General features: G+C 42.4%; 1 protein-coding gene across 2 annotated transcripts in view; it reads left to right on the top strand.

Moving 5' to 3' along the window:
- LIMA1 (LIM domain and actin binding 1) overlaps window positions 1-17,319 on the top strand; it is a 356,250-nt gene that overhangs the window by 245,154 nt on the left and 93,777 nt on the right. The window lies entirely within an intron of this gene.

Here is a 17,319-nt window from a genome sequence, read left to right as displayed (position 1 = left end):
TTGTTTACCCCTTCAAAGAAATGCAGCAGATTGGTGAGGCAAGACGTCCCTTCACTAAATCCATGTTGACTTTGTCCCATTAGTCCATGCTTTTGAACGTGCTCAGTAATTTTGTTCTTGATTATAGTCTCTACCATTTTGCCCGGCACCGACGTCAGACTCACCAGTCTATAATGTCCCGGGTCTCCTCTGGAACCTTTTTTAAATATCGGCGTTACATTGGCCACCCTCCAATCTTCCAGTACCACACTCTATTTTAAGGATAAATTAGAGAGGTGTGGTAGCCATGTTAGTCCACTTTTAAAGGTAATCAATAGAAATAGAACAAAATAAAACATGAAAAAGAAAATAAGATGATACCTTTTTTTATTGGACATAACTTAGTACATTTCTTGATTAGCTTTCGAAGGTTGCCCTTCTTCGTCAGATTATTTCCGATCTGACGAAGGGCAACCTTCGAAAGCTAATCAAGAAATGTACTAAGTTATGTCCAATAAAAAAAGGTATCATCTTATTTTCTTTTTCATGTTTATTTTGTTTATTTCTATTGATTACCTTTAAGGATAAATTACAAATCAATATCAGTAGCTCTGCCAGCTCATTTTTTTAGTTCTATCAGTACCCTAGGGTGAATACTATCCGGTCCAGGAGATTTGCTACTCTTCAGTTTCCAGAACTGCTCCATTTCTTCTTCCAGATTTACAGATATTTCAATAAGTTTTTCAGACTCTTCAGCTTCGAATACCCTGTCCGGCACCGGTATCCCACCCAAATCTTCCTCGGTGAAGACCGAAGCAAAGAACTCATTTAGTTTTTCTGCTATTTCTTTGTCTTCCTTGATCACCCTCGGTCATCCAGCGGGCCAACCGATTCGTTTGCTGGTTTTCGGCTTTTAATGTATCTAAAAAAATTTTTTACTATCAGTTTTCGCCTCTATCGCTATCTTTCTTTCAAAATCCCTCTTTGCCTTTCTCATCAGCGCTTTGCATCTGACTTGGCATTCCTTATGTCGCTTCTTATTTTTTTCATTCGGTTCCTTTTTCTATTTTCTGAAGGATTCCTTTTTAGCTCCAGTAGCTTACTTTACCTCACTTTTTAACCACGTCGGCTGTCGTTTGGTTTTCCATCCTCTTTTTCTGATACATGGAATATGTTTGACCTGGGCCTCCAGGACGGTGTTTTTGAGCAGCATCCACGCCTGTTGTAGGTTTCTTACCCCCTCAGTCGCTCCTCTGTTTTTTTTTTTTTTTTACTGTTCCTTTCATTTTATCATAGCTTCCTTTTTAAAAGTTAAACGCTAACATATTTGACTTCCCATGTTTACCTTTTTGAAAGCGAATTTCAAAGGCGATCATGTTATGATCACTGTTGTCAAGCGGCCCCCGGACCGCTACCTAAAGTACCAGATCATGCGCTCCACCGATATAGCGCGACAGTCTTTTGTGCCTAGTTAATTGTGCTAAGAGTTTGCCTGACTTATTATAAGTGCATAGGTATTGCTACAGTGGGACAGACGAAAGGTCTATCAAGCCCAGCATCCTGTTTCCAACAGTGGGCCAATCCAGGTCACAAATGCCTGACAGGATCCCAAAAAAGTTCAATATATTTTATGCTGCTTATCCCAGAAATAATTATTGCATGGTCTGAGATTTCCTCTGGTTCAATGTGCGCAGAGGAAACCTTAGAAAAAAGGTTGTGTTGTACCAATATATAGTCTAAGCGAGATAGTTTGGTGTGCCTGTGAAGTGTACCTGTAGTCCCTTTCTCCTGGGTGAAGGGAAATGGGACTTACTACCACCTTTCTGTGGTTTTTGCAACTACATTCAAAGAGTTTGCATACTTATTTGTACCTGGGGCAATGAAGGGTTAAGAGACTTGCCCAGAATCACAAGGAGCTGCAGGTGGAATCAAACCCAGTTTCCCTAGTATCAAAGTCCGCTGCACTGATCACTAGGCTACTCCTCCATGCCAGGAGTTCACCAGGTCTAGGGAAGTACAAAAATTCTCCAAGTGACTGGTTGAGAGTGAGGTCTTCTCTTTGGAACGATCCATCCCTGGGTTGAATATTGTTTTCATGTCTCCTGCCAATATTAAGGGGGGCTATGTTATGGGATTGACAGACCACTAAGAGGATCGGTAAAAATACTTGGTCCACTCCTATAGGGCCATATACAGAGAGTAAAATGAATTATTTTCCTTGCAGGTTAAAGTTGAGTGAAGAAACATTTTCTCCGATTCGTTTTAAATCTACTACTTTGTAGCTTCATCGCATGCCCCCTAGTCTTAGTATTTTTGGAAAGCATAAACAGATGCTTCACGTCTACCCGTTCCACTCCACTCATTTATAGACCTCTATCATATCTCCCCTCAGCCGTCTTTTCTCCAAGCTGAAGAGCCCTAGCCGCCTTAACCTTCCCTCATAGGTAAGTCATCCCATCCCCTTTATCTTTTTCGTCGCCCTTCTGTGCACTTTTTCTAATTCCAGTGTATCCTTCCTGAGAGGCGGCGACCAGAATTGAACGCAATATTCGAGGTGCGGTACAAAGGCATTATAACGTCCATTTTTGTTTTCCATTCCTTTCCTAATAATACCTAACATTCTATTTGCTTTCTTAGCGCAGCAGTACACTGAGCAGATGGTTTCAACGTATCATCGACGACAATACCTAGATCCCTTTCTTGGTCGGTGACTTCTGTCATGGAACTTTGAATGACGTAGCTATAATTCTCCAAGGACAAGCAGGCTGCTTGTTCTTACATATGGTGGCCTCTCATAACCTTCGACTGGTGGGTTCTTCAAATAGTCCGGTCAGGATACACCCTCAATCTGGAATCCAAACCTCCAAATTGTACACAGGGAGCTCATTCTTACAGTTCCCAGCACAAACAGGTACTTGTAGAGGAACTCTCCGCCCTTCTGAAGGCCCAAGCGGTCAAACCTGTTCCACCAGGGGAAGAAGGGCTGGGATTCTATTCCAGGTACTTCCTTATGCAAAAGAAACGGGGGGGGGGGGGGGGGGGGGGGGGGGGGATGCATCCCATCCTAGACCAAAGGGCCATGAACAAATTTCTTGTCCTAGAAAAGTTTAGGATGGGTTTCCCTAGGCACCCTTCTTCCCATGATCAGAAAATGATTGCCTATGCTCTCTGGACTTAAAGGATGCTTACACACACATCTCGATACTTCCAGCTCACTGGAAGTATCTTCGATTTCAGCTGGGAACACAGCACTTCAGTACCGTGTACTGCCTTTTGGCCTGGTGTCTGCGCCCAGAATGTTTACCAAATGCCTAGCTGTGGTTGTAGCATCGCTACGCAGACTGGGAGTGCATGTATTTCCTTATCTCGACGATTGGCTGGTGAAGAGCACCTCGAGGAGGGTGCTCTAGAGTCCATGCGAATGACTATTCAGGTGCTAGACTACTGGGGTTCGTCATAAATTATCCCAAGTCCCATCTCACCCCAGTCCAAACATTGGCATTCATTGGAGCCCTGTTGAACACTCAGCTCGAGCTTATCTTCCCGAGACAAAGGCGGCCAATCTTCTGTCCCTGGTGTCCATGGTTCGAGCGTCTCGGCAGGTCACGGCTTGGCAGATGTTAAGACTTCTGGGGCACATGGCCTCCACATTTCATGTCACGCCTATGGCATATCTACATATGAGATTAGCTCAATGGACCCTAGCTTCCCAGTGGTTTTAAGCTGCGGGGGATCTAGAGGATGTCATCCAACTGTCCACCGGTTTTCGGAATTCTCTCCAATGGTGGACGATTCAGTCCAATTTGACGATGAGACAACCATTCCAAGTTCCTCAGCCACGAGAAGTGCTGACGATGAATAATCTTTCCTGGAGTGGGGAGCTCATGTAAATGGGCTCCACACTCAGGGAGCCTGGTCCTTTCAGGAAAAAGGTCTGCAGATCAACCTCCTGGAATTAAGAGCAATCTGGAATGTTCTAAAGGCTTTCAGAGATCGGCTGTCCAACCAATCATTTTAATTCAGACATACAATCAGGTTGCCATGTATTACACCAACAAGCAGGGGGGCACTGGATCTCGCCCTCTGTGTCAGGAAGCCATCCAGATGTGGCTTTGGGCTCACCGTCATGGCATGTTCCTCCAAGCCACTTATCTGGCAGGCATAAACAGTCTGGCCGACAGGTTGAGCAGGATAATTCAACCTCACAAGTGGTCACAACATGGGTGTAGTCCTCAAGATCTTCCGAGCGTGGAACACCCCCTCAGTGGATCTTTTTGCCACTCAGATCAATCACAAGGACCCTCAGTTCTGTTCCAGGCTTCAGGCCCACAACAGACTAGTGTCAGATGCCTTTCTCTTGTATTGGGGGACAGGCCTTCTGTTTGCGTATCCTCCCATACCTCTAGTAGGGAAGACTTTGCTGAAACTCAAGCAGACTGCGGAACCATGATCCTGATTGCACCCTTCTGGCCGCATCAGATTTGTATCCCTCTTCTCTGGAGTTGTCCTCCAAAGAACCATGGAGATTGCAGTGTTTTGCTACCCTCATTATTCAGAACAAAGGGGCACTTCTGCATCCCAACCTCCAGTCTCTGGCACTCACGGCCCTGGATGTTGAGGGCATAGAATTTGCCTCCTTGGGTCTTTCAGAGGTTGTCTACCGAGTCTTGCTTGCTTCCAGGAAAGATTCCACGAAGAGGTGTTATTCTTTCAAATAGGAGGAGGTTTGCCATCTGGTGTGACAGCAAGGCCCTAGATCCTCTTTCTTGGCGTACACAGACCCCTGCTTGAATATCTTCTACACTTGTCGCAGTCTGATCTCAAGACCAACTCCGTAAGAGTTCACCTTAGTGCGATTAGTGCTTATCGCTGTGTAGAGGGTAAGCCTATCTCTTTTAGTTCGCTTTATGAGAGGTTTGCTTTTGTCAAAGCCCCCTGTCAGACCTTCACCAGTGTCATTGGATTTCAACGTCGTTCTCACCCAGCTGATGAAGCCTCCTTTTGAGCCATTGAATTCCTGCCATTTGAAGTACTTGACCTGGAAAGTTGTTTTTCTTGGTGGCTGTTACTTCAGCTCGTAGAGTCAGTGAGCTTCAGGCCTTGGTATCAAGTTCCATCACAACAGAGTAGTCTTCTGCACGCACCCTAAGTTCCTGCCAAAGGTGGTGTCGGAGTTCCATCTGAACCAGTCAATTGTCTTGCCAACATTCTTTCCCCGTCCTCATACCCGCCCTGGCGAAAGCAGTTTGCACACCTTGGATTCAAAGAGAGTATTGGCCTTTTACGTGGAGCGGAGAAAGCCCTTTAGACAGTTCGTCCAGTTTGTTTCTTTTGATCCCAACATGAGGGGAGTCGCCGTCAGAAAACGGACCATCTCCAATTGGCTAGCAGATTGCATATTTTTCACTTACGTCCAAGCTGGGCTGACTCTTAGGGCTCACAATGTTAGTGCCATGGCTGCGTCAGTGGCTCACTTAAAGTCAGCCTCCATTGAGGAGATATGCAAGGCTGCAACGTGGTCATCAGTCCACACATTCACATTTCACTATTGCCTCCAGCAGGATACCTGACGCGACAGTCGGTTTGGGCAGTTGGTGCTGCAGAATCTGTTTGGGGTTTCGACTCCAACTCCACCCCCCTAGACCCATTTTTTTTCTGTTCCAGGCTGCACTCAGTTGTTTATTTTTTCAGGTCAATCTTTGTTATGCCCTCGCTGTTGCGAGGCCCAATTGACCAATGTTTATTGTTTTGAGTGAGCCTGGTTGCTAGGGATACCCCTCATGTGAGAACAAGCAGCCTGCTTGTCCACTGAGAAAGCGAAGGTACATACCTGTAGCAGGTATTCTCCGAGGACAGCAGGCTAATTGTTCTCACAAACCCGCCCACCTCTCCTTTGGAGGAGTTGTTTGTTTATTATTTGCTTTTTGATTAAACTGAGCGGGATCGCTCACGTAACGGGCGGGAAATCGGCTGCGCGTGCGCGCTATTCACGCGCCAGAAGGCTCTGACAAGATTTTTTTAAATATTTTGCTTTTGCAAAATGCTGGTTCCCGGGCCGATGCAGACGTCAACCCACATGTGAGAACAATCAGCCTGCTGTCCTCGGAGAATGCCTGCTACAGGTATGTATCTTCGCTTTCGGGTTTTGAGATGTTATCAAAAGGTCTCCCAGTTTCTTTTTGTAAATATTTTCAAGGTTGCTGGGTAGAGAACTAAGAAATGAATGTTCTTTGTTTGCGATGATGCGCAAAGTGGAGAGAATCGCCTCCTGCATTCCATTAATATTTCAGATTAATCTTGAAAGATCAACACTTTCCACCTTCATATTCCAAAGAGTCCGCTGTTTTTGTAGAGTTTGAGTAATTCCAGTTTGTGTGCAAAATTCAGAATGCACGCTACTACCACTTGAGGCCTTGTTGCTGAATCCATCTTTTGCCCCACTCTGTGAGTTCACTCCAAAACTAAAGGACCTCGGGCTTTGAAGGTGGGAAAGTGTTCCACGAGTCGCGTTTCAAGGCGTCTCAGAAGGCTAGCATCAGGGATATTTTCAGGTAATCTCACAATTCTTATATTGTTCTGTCTTGTGCAATTCTTGATGTCGTCAGGTTTCAGGCCTTGATCACAAATTTGGGCTTGTAGTTTTTCTGTCGATGCCACTCGCGTTGTTGTAGCATCCTCCGTATCAGAGATTCTGTTCAAGGGCTCCAGTGCATTTTGGAGGTCTCCACCAGCAGCAATTCAAATATTTGGAATTGCTCCAAGAGCTTTGCTATTTATGGCTCCAGCACTTTAGTTACTGCCACAGTGAGCTGCTGTAACTGGTCGTCAATGAAAGATGGATCAGTCTTGCATTGTACTGGCACCATTTTGTCCTCACCTCCATAGGTCCTGCATTCTTCTTTTCTAACTGGTTTTGCGGACATTTGGCCAATCAGGCTGGACAAAAATTTGTCCATTCGCTAGTGACTGATAGCCCTTCTTTTTACCCGAGTTGGTTGTGCCAAAGATGTGTCCTGCAAGGTGTTCTAGGGCCAGGAATCGGAGGAGCCAGGCTGAAACATGTCTGTTCAGCGCATTGCATCACGTGGTCTCCCCCAACATCTTTTATTAAAGCATCAAGATGAGACCCGACATGGGGTCATGTTTCAGCAGTCAACCGGCCTGCCTCAGGGGTCACAAAGAAACTCTATACACAAACAAATATATATAACATAATGAATGATTCATATAAATATAGCAATAAAAATAAACATAATTAAAAATACTAATAATATTGATAAACCGCATAAAAGTGGACTGCAAGTATAGACATGACATCAAAGAACAATATGCATAAATACACCTTTAAACAAATAAAAATGTGGAGGCAAAGGAAAACTATCGATTGTGTATAATACTCAAGGTTGACACCAATAAAAGTGAAGAATAAAAGAGCACTGCAGATATTAGGGACTGTATGAACTTCAAAATAAAGGGATCTCAAAGTGAGGCGAACTATCTATTGTACGATACTGACGATGAAGAAACTTGGACACTTAAAGAGAAACTGTAACGGAGATTAAAGGGATATGAACTGTAAGATAAATGAGTAATGGGAGAAACCCACTTCTGGTATAGGGGCACTATGTCTGGAGCCGGATGAGATGGTCTGAGTTGTCATAAAAATGGCAGGAACGCTGCCAGTTGTAGAAAAAGTACATCTTCATGTTACATAAAATCCATTAAGTAGAAAAAAAATGTTAAGTACACATTGGAGGCATCTAAACTAGTGAAAAAAAAAAACAGATAAACCGATCAAAACATTGACACCTGGTTAAAACAAATAATGGTAAAAACAATAAAACCAGTCAAATTAGTAAAACCAGTTAAAATAGTACTCACCGGTAGTATGAAAAGGCACGAAACAGTGGACCACAGAGTGTTAAAATCCTTTTTTTAAAAAAATGCCTAAAATCATAAAACAGTCTATGGATTGCTAAATATCACTAAATTGTTGAATGTCTCGGCACTTCTCGAGTTTCCTAAAGCAGCCTCTGGCAAAACGTGTACCCTATCGCAACCTGGACATGATTTTGGATTTTCAGATACAAATTTACAGATAAGTGAAATTTTTATTTTATTTATTTTATTTATTTGTTACATTTATATCCCACATTTTCCCACCTATTTGTAGGCTCAATGTGGCTTACATAGTACCAGAGAGGCATTACAGACTCCGGTGTAAACAAATACAAATGATGATGTGGTAAGATAAGTTCATGTGGCACAGCCACACTATGGAATCGTACAACGGAAGAGTTGTGTTATTCCCATTACGTTCTTTAGTTTGCTGTGTTGCAAAGATCAGGCATTTAAGTTGGACCTGTAGGGTATGCCTTTTTAAACAGGTTAGTTTTTAGTGTTTTCTTGAAGTTTAGGTGGTTGTTCGTAGTTTCAAGGCTTTGGTAATGCGTTCCACAGTTGTGTGCTTACGTAGGAAAAACTGGACGTGTAAGTTGATTTGTATTTGAGTCCTTTGCAGCTTGGGTAGTGCAGATTTAGGTAAGTTTGTGTTGATTTGGATGTGTTTCTAGTTGGTAGGTCGATCGAGTCTGTCATGTATCCTGGAGCTTCACCGTAGATAATTTTGTGAACCATAGCGCAGATTTTGAAAGCAGTGCGTTCTTTGATTGGGAGCCAGTGTAGTTTTTCGCGCCGGGGTTTTGCACTTTCAAATAGCGTTTTTCCAAAGATAAGCCTAGCTGCCGTGTTTTGAGCGGTCTGGAGTATCTTTAAGGTTTGTTCTTTGCATCCCACATAATTGTATTGCAGTAGTCTACATTGATTGTATCAGGTTGTGAAATGTTTCCCTCGGGAAGAATTGTTTCACGCATTTGAGTTTCCATATTGAGTGGAACATTTCTTTGCTGTGGATGTCACTTGGCTCTCTAGTGTTAAGTTGCGGTCCATTGTAATGCCGAGGATTTTCAGGCTGTCTGAGATAGGGAGGGTGTAATCTGGGGTGTTGATAATAGTGGAGTTATCCGCGCTGTGTGGGGATGAGACAGTGTGTTTTTTTCTTTAGTTTTAGTTGAAATGCATTTGCCCAAGAGTCCATAATGTTCAAGCTGATCTTAATTCATTGGTGATTTCTGTTAGTTTAGATTTGTAAGGAATGAATATTGTGACATTGTCTGCATAGATGAAAGGGTTAAGGCCTTAGTTGGATAAGGACTTGGCTAGTGGGGTCATCATTAGGTTGAAGAGGATCGGTGATAGCGGTGATCCTTGTGGTACTCCTCAGTCTGCTTTCCATGGTGATATGTTTGAGTTTGATTTTACTTAATATGTTCTCGTGGTTAGGAAACCCTTGATCCAGCTAAGTATGTTTTCACCAATCCTGAACTTATCTAGTACTCTTATTAATATATTGTGGTTTACCATGTCGAATGCACTAGACATGTCGAATTGGAGGAGGAGGATGTTTTTGCCTATTGCTATTTCCTGCTTGAATTTGGCTAGGAGAGTGAGTAGTACTGTTTCTGTGCTGTGGAGGGGGTGAAAACCTGACTGTGATTCATGTAATATTGAGAATTTGTTTATATAATCTGTAAGTTGTTTGGCTACCATGCTTTCCATCAGTTTGACTGACAATGGAATGGATGCTACTGGATGGTAGTTAGTGATTTCATTTGTGTTTTTCTTGGTGTCTTTTGGTTTCGGAGTGAGTAGGATATTGCCATTTTCCTTAGGGCAGAGACCTTGCTGAAGCATGTAGTTAGGTGGGATGTGAGGTCTGCTATGAAGCGGTCAGGGGCGGATTTCATTAGGTAGTTGGGGCAGGTATCTAGTTTACAGTGAGTGTTGGAGAACCTGCTGATCGCCTATGCAACTGCATCGATGGTAAGGAGGGCAAATTTTAACCAGGTTCGGTCAGCCGGGTGTTCTCCCGTGGTTGGGTCCAACTCATTAAGGAAGATTTCGATGTCAGTGTTGTTCTGAGGTACTGTGTTGCGTAGGTTCCAATTCTTTCGTTGAAATACTAGCAAGTTTGTCTGCAGATGGGATTACATGTATTAAGAATTAATTTTGTATAACCTATTTTTTTATAGGAGATTTATATGTGCTACGATTATAATTTTAAAGAGGTGTTTTCCAGTTGGATCAAATTTTTGATTTGTGACTGCGCTATATATGAGCACATATTTAAGTTAAAAATGAGAATTCATCAAAATTATATAATTAAAAAAAACTACTGATATTTTGTTTGATAAGTTGCATCAGACACTGTAGGTTATTAGTTGGGGTTTGTGTGGTATTTCTTCTAGTGCATTTTTGATTTTTAGGTACTCCTTTTTGGTAAGTATTTAGACTAGGCTTCAGCCTGCTTTTGGAAATGTAGGGATGGTAGATTAGCTCATAGTACCTTAAAATCAAAATCAATTTAATTCTTGTTTACTGATAATATTTTATTTATTTATTGCATTTGTATCCCACATTATCCCACCTCTTTGCAGGCTCAGTGTGGCTTACAATAAATCATGGATAGTGAAATGAGAGGAGAATTGACATTTAGTGTTACAGAAGTATTTTGGGTAGCATGGTAATGGAAAACAAGATAGTGACATGACAATAAGGCATTCTTACATTGCTAGATATGTATGGGGATTTCACAAGTTTTGGTCTTTGTGGTATATCTTGTCGAAGAGATGGGTCTTCAGCTGTTTGCGGAAGTTGGTCAGTTATAGGTCGCTTTTAGGTTCCGTGGCAGTGCGTTCCAGAATTGCATGCTCATATAGGAAAAGGTTGATGCGTGCATTAGTTTATATTTTAGGCCTTTGCAGTTAGGGAAATGAAGATTAAGGAATGTGCGAGATGATCTTTTAGCTTCCTGAGTGGTAGGTCGATCAGGTCCGACATGTAGGCTGGGCCTCCGCCGTGGATGATTTTGTGTACTAGGGTGCAATACTTTGAATGTGATGCGTTCTTTGAGTGGTAACTAGTTGTAGCTTCTCTCGTAGGGCTTTGCGCTTTCGTATTTTGGTTTTCCAAATATGAGTCTGGCTGCTGTGTTCTTGGCTGTCTGGAGTTTTTTGAGTATTTGCTCTTGCAGCCAGCGTTAGAGTGAGTTGCAGTAGTCTAAGTGACTGAGTACGCAAACAAAATGGGCAATGTGATAATAATTGATGACTTCAATTATCCAAATATAGACTGGGTAAATGTAACATCGGGACATGCTAGAGAGGTACAATTCCTTGATGAAATCAAGGACAGCTTTATGGAGCAGCTGGTGCAGGAGCCGACGATGAGAAGGAAAAATTCTAGACTTGGTCCTTAGGGAGCGCATGATCTGGTGAGGGACGTTATGGTACGGGGCCGCTTGATAACAGTGATCATAATATGATCAGTTTTGATATCAACCTTGAAGTAACTATACATAGGAAGTCAAATACGTTAGCGTTTAACTTTAAAAAGGAGACTATGATAAAATGAGAAGAACGGTGGAAAAAAAACTTAGGGGACAACTGAGAGGGTAAAAACTGTACAAACAGGCGTGGACGCTGTTCAAAAATACCATCCCGGAAGGCCCAGGCCAAACATATTCCCACAAATTAGAAAAGAAAGACTGAACTCCAAAAGACAGCCAGCCTGGTTGAAAAGTTAGGTGAAGGAAGCTATTAGGGCTAAGAGAAATGCCTTCAGAAAATGGAAGAAGGAACCGTCTGAAAATAACAAGAAGCAGCATAAGGAGTGTCAAAGCAAATGCAAGGCGCAGATAAAGAAGGCCAGAGGCTTATGAAAAAAAGATAGCATTAGAGGCAAAAAGCATAGTAAAAAAAATTTTCAGTATATTAAAAGCAGGAAGCCGGCAAAAGAATCGGTTGGGCCACTGGATGACCGAGGGGTAAAAGGGACGATCAAGGAAGACAAAGACGTAGCGGAGAGATTGAATGAATTCTTTGCTTCTGTCTTACCGAGGAAGATTTGGGTGGGATACTGGTGTTGGAAATGATATTTCAAGCGGACGAGTCAGAGAAACTTACTGACTTCATGGTAAACCTGGAGGACATAATGGGGCAGTTCAGCAAACTGAAGAGTAGCAAATCTCCTGGACTGGATGTATTCATCCTAGAGTACTGATAGAACTGAAAAATGAGCTTGCGGAGCTACTGCTAGTGATATGCAATTTATCCTTAAAATCGAGCATGGTACCGGAAGATTGGAGGGTGGCCAATGTAACGCCCATTTTTAAAAAAGGTTCCAGGGGAGATCCGGGGAAATTATAGACCGGTGAGTCTGACGTTGGTGCCGGGGAAATGGTAGAGGCTATTATTAAAAACAAAATTACAGAGCACATCTGAGGACATGGATTACTGAGACCGAGTCAGCACGGCTTTTGTGTGGGGAAATCTTGCCTGACCAATTTACTTCAATTCTTTGAAGGAGTAAACGAACATGGGGACAAGGGGAGCCGGTGTTGATATTGTGTATCTGGATTTTCAAAAGGCGTTTGACAAGGTACCTCATGAAAGGCTACAGAGGAAATTGGAGGGTCATGGGATAGGAGGAAAAGTCCTATTGTGGATTATTAAAACTGGTTGAAGGATAGGAAACAGAGAGTGGGGTTAACATGGACAGTATTCACAATGGAGAAGGGTTGGTTAGTGGGGTTCCTCAGGGGTCTATGCTAGGACCGCTGCTTTTTAATATATTTATACATTATTTAGAGATGGGAGTAACTAACGAGGTAATTAAATTTGCTGATGACACAAAGTTATTCAAAGTCGTTAACTCGCGACAGGATTGTGAACAATTACAGAAGGACCTTATGAGACTGGGAGACTGGGCAGCTAATGGCAGATGACGTTTAATGTGAGCCAATGCAAGGTGATGCACGTGGGCAAAAAGAACCCAAATTATAGCTACGTCATGCAAGGTTCCACGTTAGGAGTTACAGACCAAGAAAGGGATCTGGGTGTCGTCGTCGATTAATACGCTGAAACCTTCTGCTCAGTGTGCTGCTGCGGCTCGGAAAGCAAATAGAATGTTGGGTTATTATTAGGAAAGGTATGGAAAACAGGTGTGAGGATGTTATAATGCCGTTATATCGCTCCATGGTGCGACCGCACCTTGAGTATTGTGTTCAATTCTGGTCGCCGCATATCAAGAAAGATATAGTGGAATTGGAACAGGTGCAGCAAGGGCGACTAAATGATAGCGGGGATGAGAAGACTTCCCTATGAAGAAGAAGACTAAGGAGGCTAGGGTCTTTTCAGCTTGGAGAAGAGACGGCTAGGGAGGAGACATGATAGAGGTATATAAAATAATGAGTGGATGGAACAGGTGGATGTGAAGCGTCTGTTCACGCTTTCCAAAAATACTAGGACTAGGGGGCATGCAATGAAACTACAGTGTAGTAAATTTAAACAAATCGGAGAAATGTTTCTTCACCCAATGCGTAATTAAACTCTGGAATTCGTTGCCGGAGAGCGTGGTGAAGGCGGTTAGCTTGGCAGAGTTTAAAAAGGGGTAGATGGTTTCCTAAAGGTCAAGTCCATAAACCGCTACTAAATGGACTTGGGAAAAATCCACAATTCCGGGAATAACATGTATAGAATGTTAGTAAGTTTGGGAAGCTTGCCAGGTGGCCCTTGGCCTGGATTGGCCGCTGTCGTGGACAGGATGCTGGGCTCGATGGACCCTTGGTCTTTTACCAGTGTGGCATACTTATGTACTTATGTAATGATTGTACCAAATTCCGGAAAACGGTTCTAGGGAAGTATGGTTTTACTCTTTTAATTTCCACATTGAGTGGAACATCTTTTTGGTTATGATTTTCGCGTGATTCTGTAGTGTCAGGTGCCGGTCAATGGTGACTCCTAGGATTTTAAGGGTTTCTGAAATTGGTAGATTTAGTTTTGGGGTGTTGATGGTGGTAAATTGCTCGTATTATGCTGAGAGGTGAGTATTAGGCATTGGGTTTTTTCTGCATTGAGTTTTAATTGAAAGGCATCTGCCCATGAGTGCATGATATGTAGACTTTGGTTGATTTCATTGGAAATTTCTTTTAGGTCTGTTTGAATGGGATGTAGATCGTTACATCATCAGCGTAAATATATGGGTTGAGATTTTGTTTTGATAGTAGTTTGGCCAAGGGTGTCATCATTAGGTTGAATATAGTCGGTGAGAGGGGGGGGATCCTTGTGGAGCTCCACATTCAGGTGTCCATGTGGCTGATGATGTTGAATTTGATGTCACTTGATATGAGTGTGTAGTTAGGAATCCTTTAAACCAGTTGAGAACGTTGCCTCCGATGCGAAGTATTCAAGGATGTGTAGTAGGATTCCATGATCAAACCATGTCGAATTGTAGAAGTAATATATTCTTACCGGTTGCAATCGTTTGCTTGAATTTATTCATGAGAGTAACTAGTACTGTTTCAGTGCTGTGATTAGAGCGAAATCCTGACTGGGACTCTTGTAGTATTGAGAACTTGTTTAGATAGTCTGTGAGTTGTTTGGTAACCATCCCTTCTGTATTTTGGTTATTAGGGGAATGGATGCTACTGGTCTATAGTTGGTTAACTCACTTGTGTTTTTCTTTTGCGTCTTTGGGTATGGGGTGAGTAGGATGTTTCCTTTCTCCTTTAGGAAGCGCCCATTTTGTAGCATGAAATTCACATGTTTCATTAGATCTGTTATAAGGTGTTGGGGGGGCCGATTTCATAAGGTTATTTGGACAAATGTCTAGTTTGCAGTGAGATTTGGCGAATCTTTTAAGCGTTTGGGAGATGAGGTCTTCGATAGTGGCTCCGAATTCAGTCCATATCCTATCTGCAGTGTATGCTCTATGGGTCTGGGTCCAGACAGTCTAGGAGTGCAGTGTATTCGATGGGGCTAACAGGTATTTTTAGTCGCAGTTGTACTATTTTCTCTTTGAAGTACTTCGCGAGGGTCATCAGCTCTTGGTGTGTCTTTGCTGTTATTCGTGACTGATGTGGTGTCTATTAGTTTGTTCACAAGTGGAAGAGTTTGTGTGTGTCCTTGTAATTTGGTCCTATTTCGGTTTTGTAGTATAATCTTTTGGTTTGTCTTATGGTGTATTTTGTATTTTCTTCGGAGTTGTTTCCAGGCATTATGTGTGGCTTCGTCTTTCTTTTTATTCCATGCGCGTTCTAATTTTCTAACTTGTGTTTTAAGTTTTTTTCAGTTCTTCGTTGAACCATGGTATTGAGTTCTTTCTGCGCGAGGTTCTGGTTTGAATTGGGGCGATGTTGTCTAATATTGTTCTGCATCTTTTGTCCCACTTTTGGAGGAATTGATTGTGTCTGTCTTTGTTGTCCATTCGTTATCTTAGATATGTTGCCAGAATATTGTCAGGTCTATCTTTCCTCTAGTGGTGTAGGTTTTTCGTTTCTTGTTTTTTGATTGTGGTTTTCGTCCTCCATTGGAGGGAGATGTATGCTTTGTAGTGGTCTGACCAAAGTGTGGGTATCCATTTTGTATTTCCTAGTATAAGGTTTAGGTCTGGGTCGAATTTGTATGCGATAATATCTAGTGTGTGTCCTTTGTTGTGTGTCGGTTGAGCATTTGGTACGTGAAGATCCCATAATTGTAGGAATTCCTTGCATTCTTGGGTGCTTGTTAAGGTAAGATCTTCCAAGTGCAGGTTGATATCGCCTATAATGATAAGGTTTGAAGTAGAGATGCATGTGTTCGAGATGAAGTCCATAAGGTGTGTTTGAGTGTCTTGCCAGCTGCCTGGCGCCTGTAAAGTAGGATAGTGTTAAGGTGTTCCTGCAGGTTTGGGTGATTGATTCTTACCGATGCAATTTCGAGTTCAGGTAGGATGGATTCAGCTATGGTAGTAATAGTGAATTCGGAGTTGTATATAATGGCTATACCACCTCCTCTTTTCCCGTTTCTTGTCCAGTGTGTAATTTTGTATCCTGGTGGGCATAAGTCTAGGATTATGGGATCCTTAAGGTCGTGGATCCAGGTTTCGGTGATGAATAGGAAGTCAAGTCTGTCTGTGGTGATCCAATCCGTTATAATATCTGTTTTGCTTACTACTGACCAGGTGTTAACGTATCCCGTTGGATTGGATGGTATGGTTCGGTCTGGTCGTAGAGTGTTTGATTCTTTATAGATGCCTGTTTTCTAGGTTTTTTGGTTTTGTTGTTTCCTTTCTTCGCTTGCTGTTGATTATTTCCGTATGTATTTGTTTTTCTTTTTAATTGGTTATTATTCTTTTGTTCTGGTGAGTTGTAGGTGGGTGGTCTATAGGCTTTGTGTATTGTGGGTAGGTTGTTATTTAAGTTGGGGGTGGTCCAAGCATGATAGATTAGGGGGAGGAAATAGATTATCATGCAATAGTTTTTTGGTATTCATGCTGGTTGTGATTTCTGTGTAGTTTTGACAGAATACAGTAAACTATCCCCTTTCCAGGGTTCAGTGCAGTTTACACTCTAGGTGAGACAAAAGTGATGTTAGTGTGAGGTATGAGAACAATTAGAGACCACTGGTGTAATGCTAGAAAAATACTCTAGGCGTTCTATCCACCGCTCAGCAAGAAAATCCTCCTCCACTTGTTCATATGCTTCTTCAGTCGATGCTATGGCAGGTTGGTGAAGTAAACATAGTACCTCACCTGCAGGTATGCCAAACTCTCTGTACATGCCAGTGTAGTTCGCACGAAGTTTATCAAGAGAAAGGGGTCTTCCATCAGTATCAACACAATGTTTTAGCAAGGGTATACCCTTATGGGCCCAGATTTGGAAAGACCTACTGGAGAGACCCACTGGAGTGGCAACCAAGTTGTTACTCTTTTGCAATATGTTTTGCTTTGCAGAGCCAAGACCAAACTTTCCTCGGTGCAATCAAACAACTGTTTTTTTTTAAAATGGCACAGCAACTTGCCCGGTGCAGAATGCAAATATAACTCATTTTTTAAAGGAGAGATTAAGGCCACTTCAAATTGAATCTGAGTATAATAATCAGTCCTTTTTATCCAGTCTGTGATTTGCTGTAGGTAACAGGCTTTGCAATAAAGATCCAAGTCTGGTAGGCCCAAACCGCCCTTTCTGGGAGAGTAAGTAAGTGTTCATGCGGAAAGCGAGCCTTGGTCCCTTCCATAAAAGCTGTGCACCACACGTTGTAATGAAAGGTTATCTGTTATAAGCAACAGAACTGGAATAGTTTGAAAAATTTGTAGCCATTAGGCATGATCACTATCCTGAACAATGGCAGATGTCCCAACATGGATAAGGATAAAGTTGACCAATTTTGTAACAAGTCTTTGTGAATATCATTAAGGGCTTGATATTAGCATTGTATAATTTATCCAAAGTTTTTGGATAGT

This window comes from Microcaecilia unicolor, chromosome 3 (assembly GCF_901765095.1).
Source record: "Microcaecilia unicolor chromosome 3, aMicUni1.1, whole genome shotgun sequence".
Classification (NCBI taxonomy): Eukaryota; Metazoa; Chordata; class Amphibia; order Gymnophiona; family Siphonopidae; genus Microcaecilia; species Microcaecilia unicolor.
This window is presented reverse-complemented; position numbering and strand designations above follow the sequence as displayed.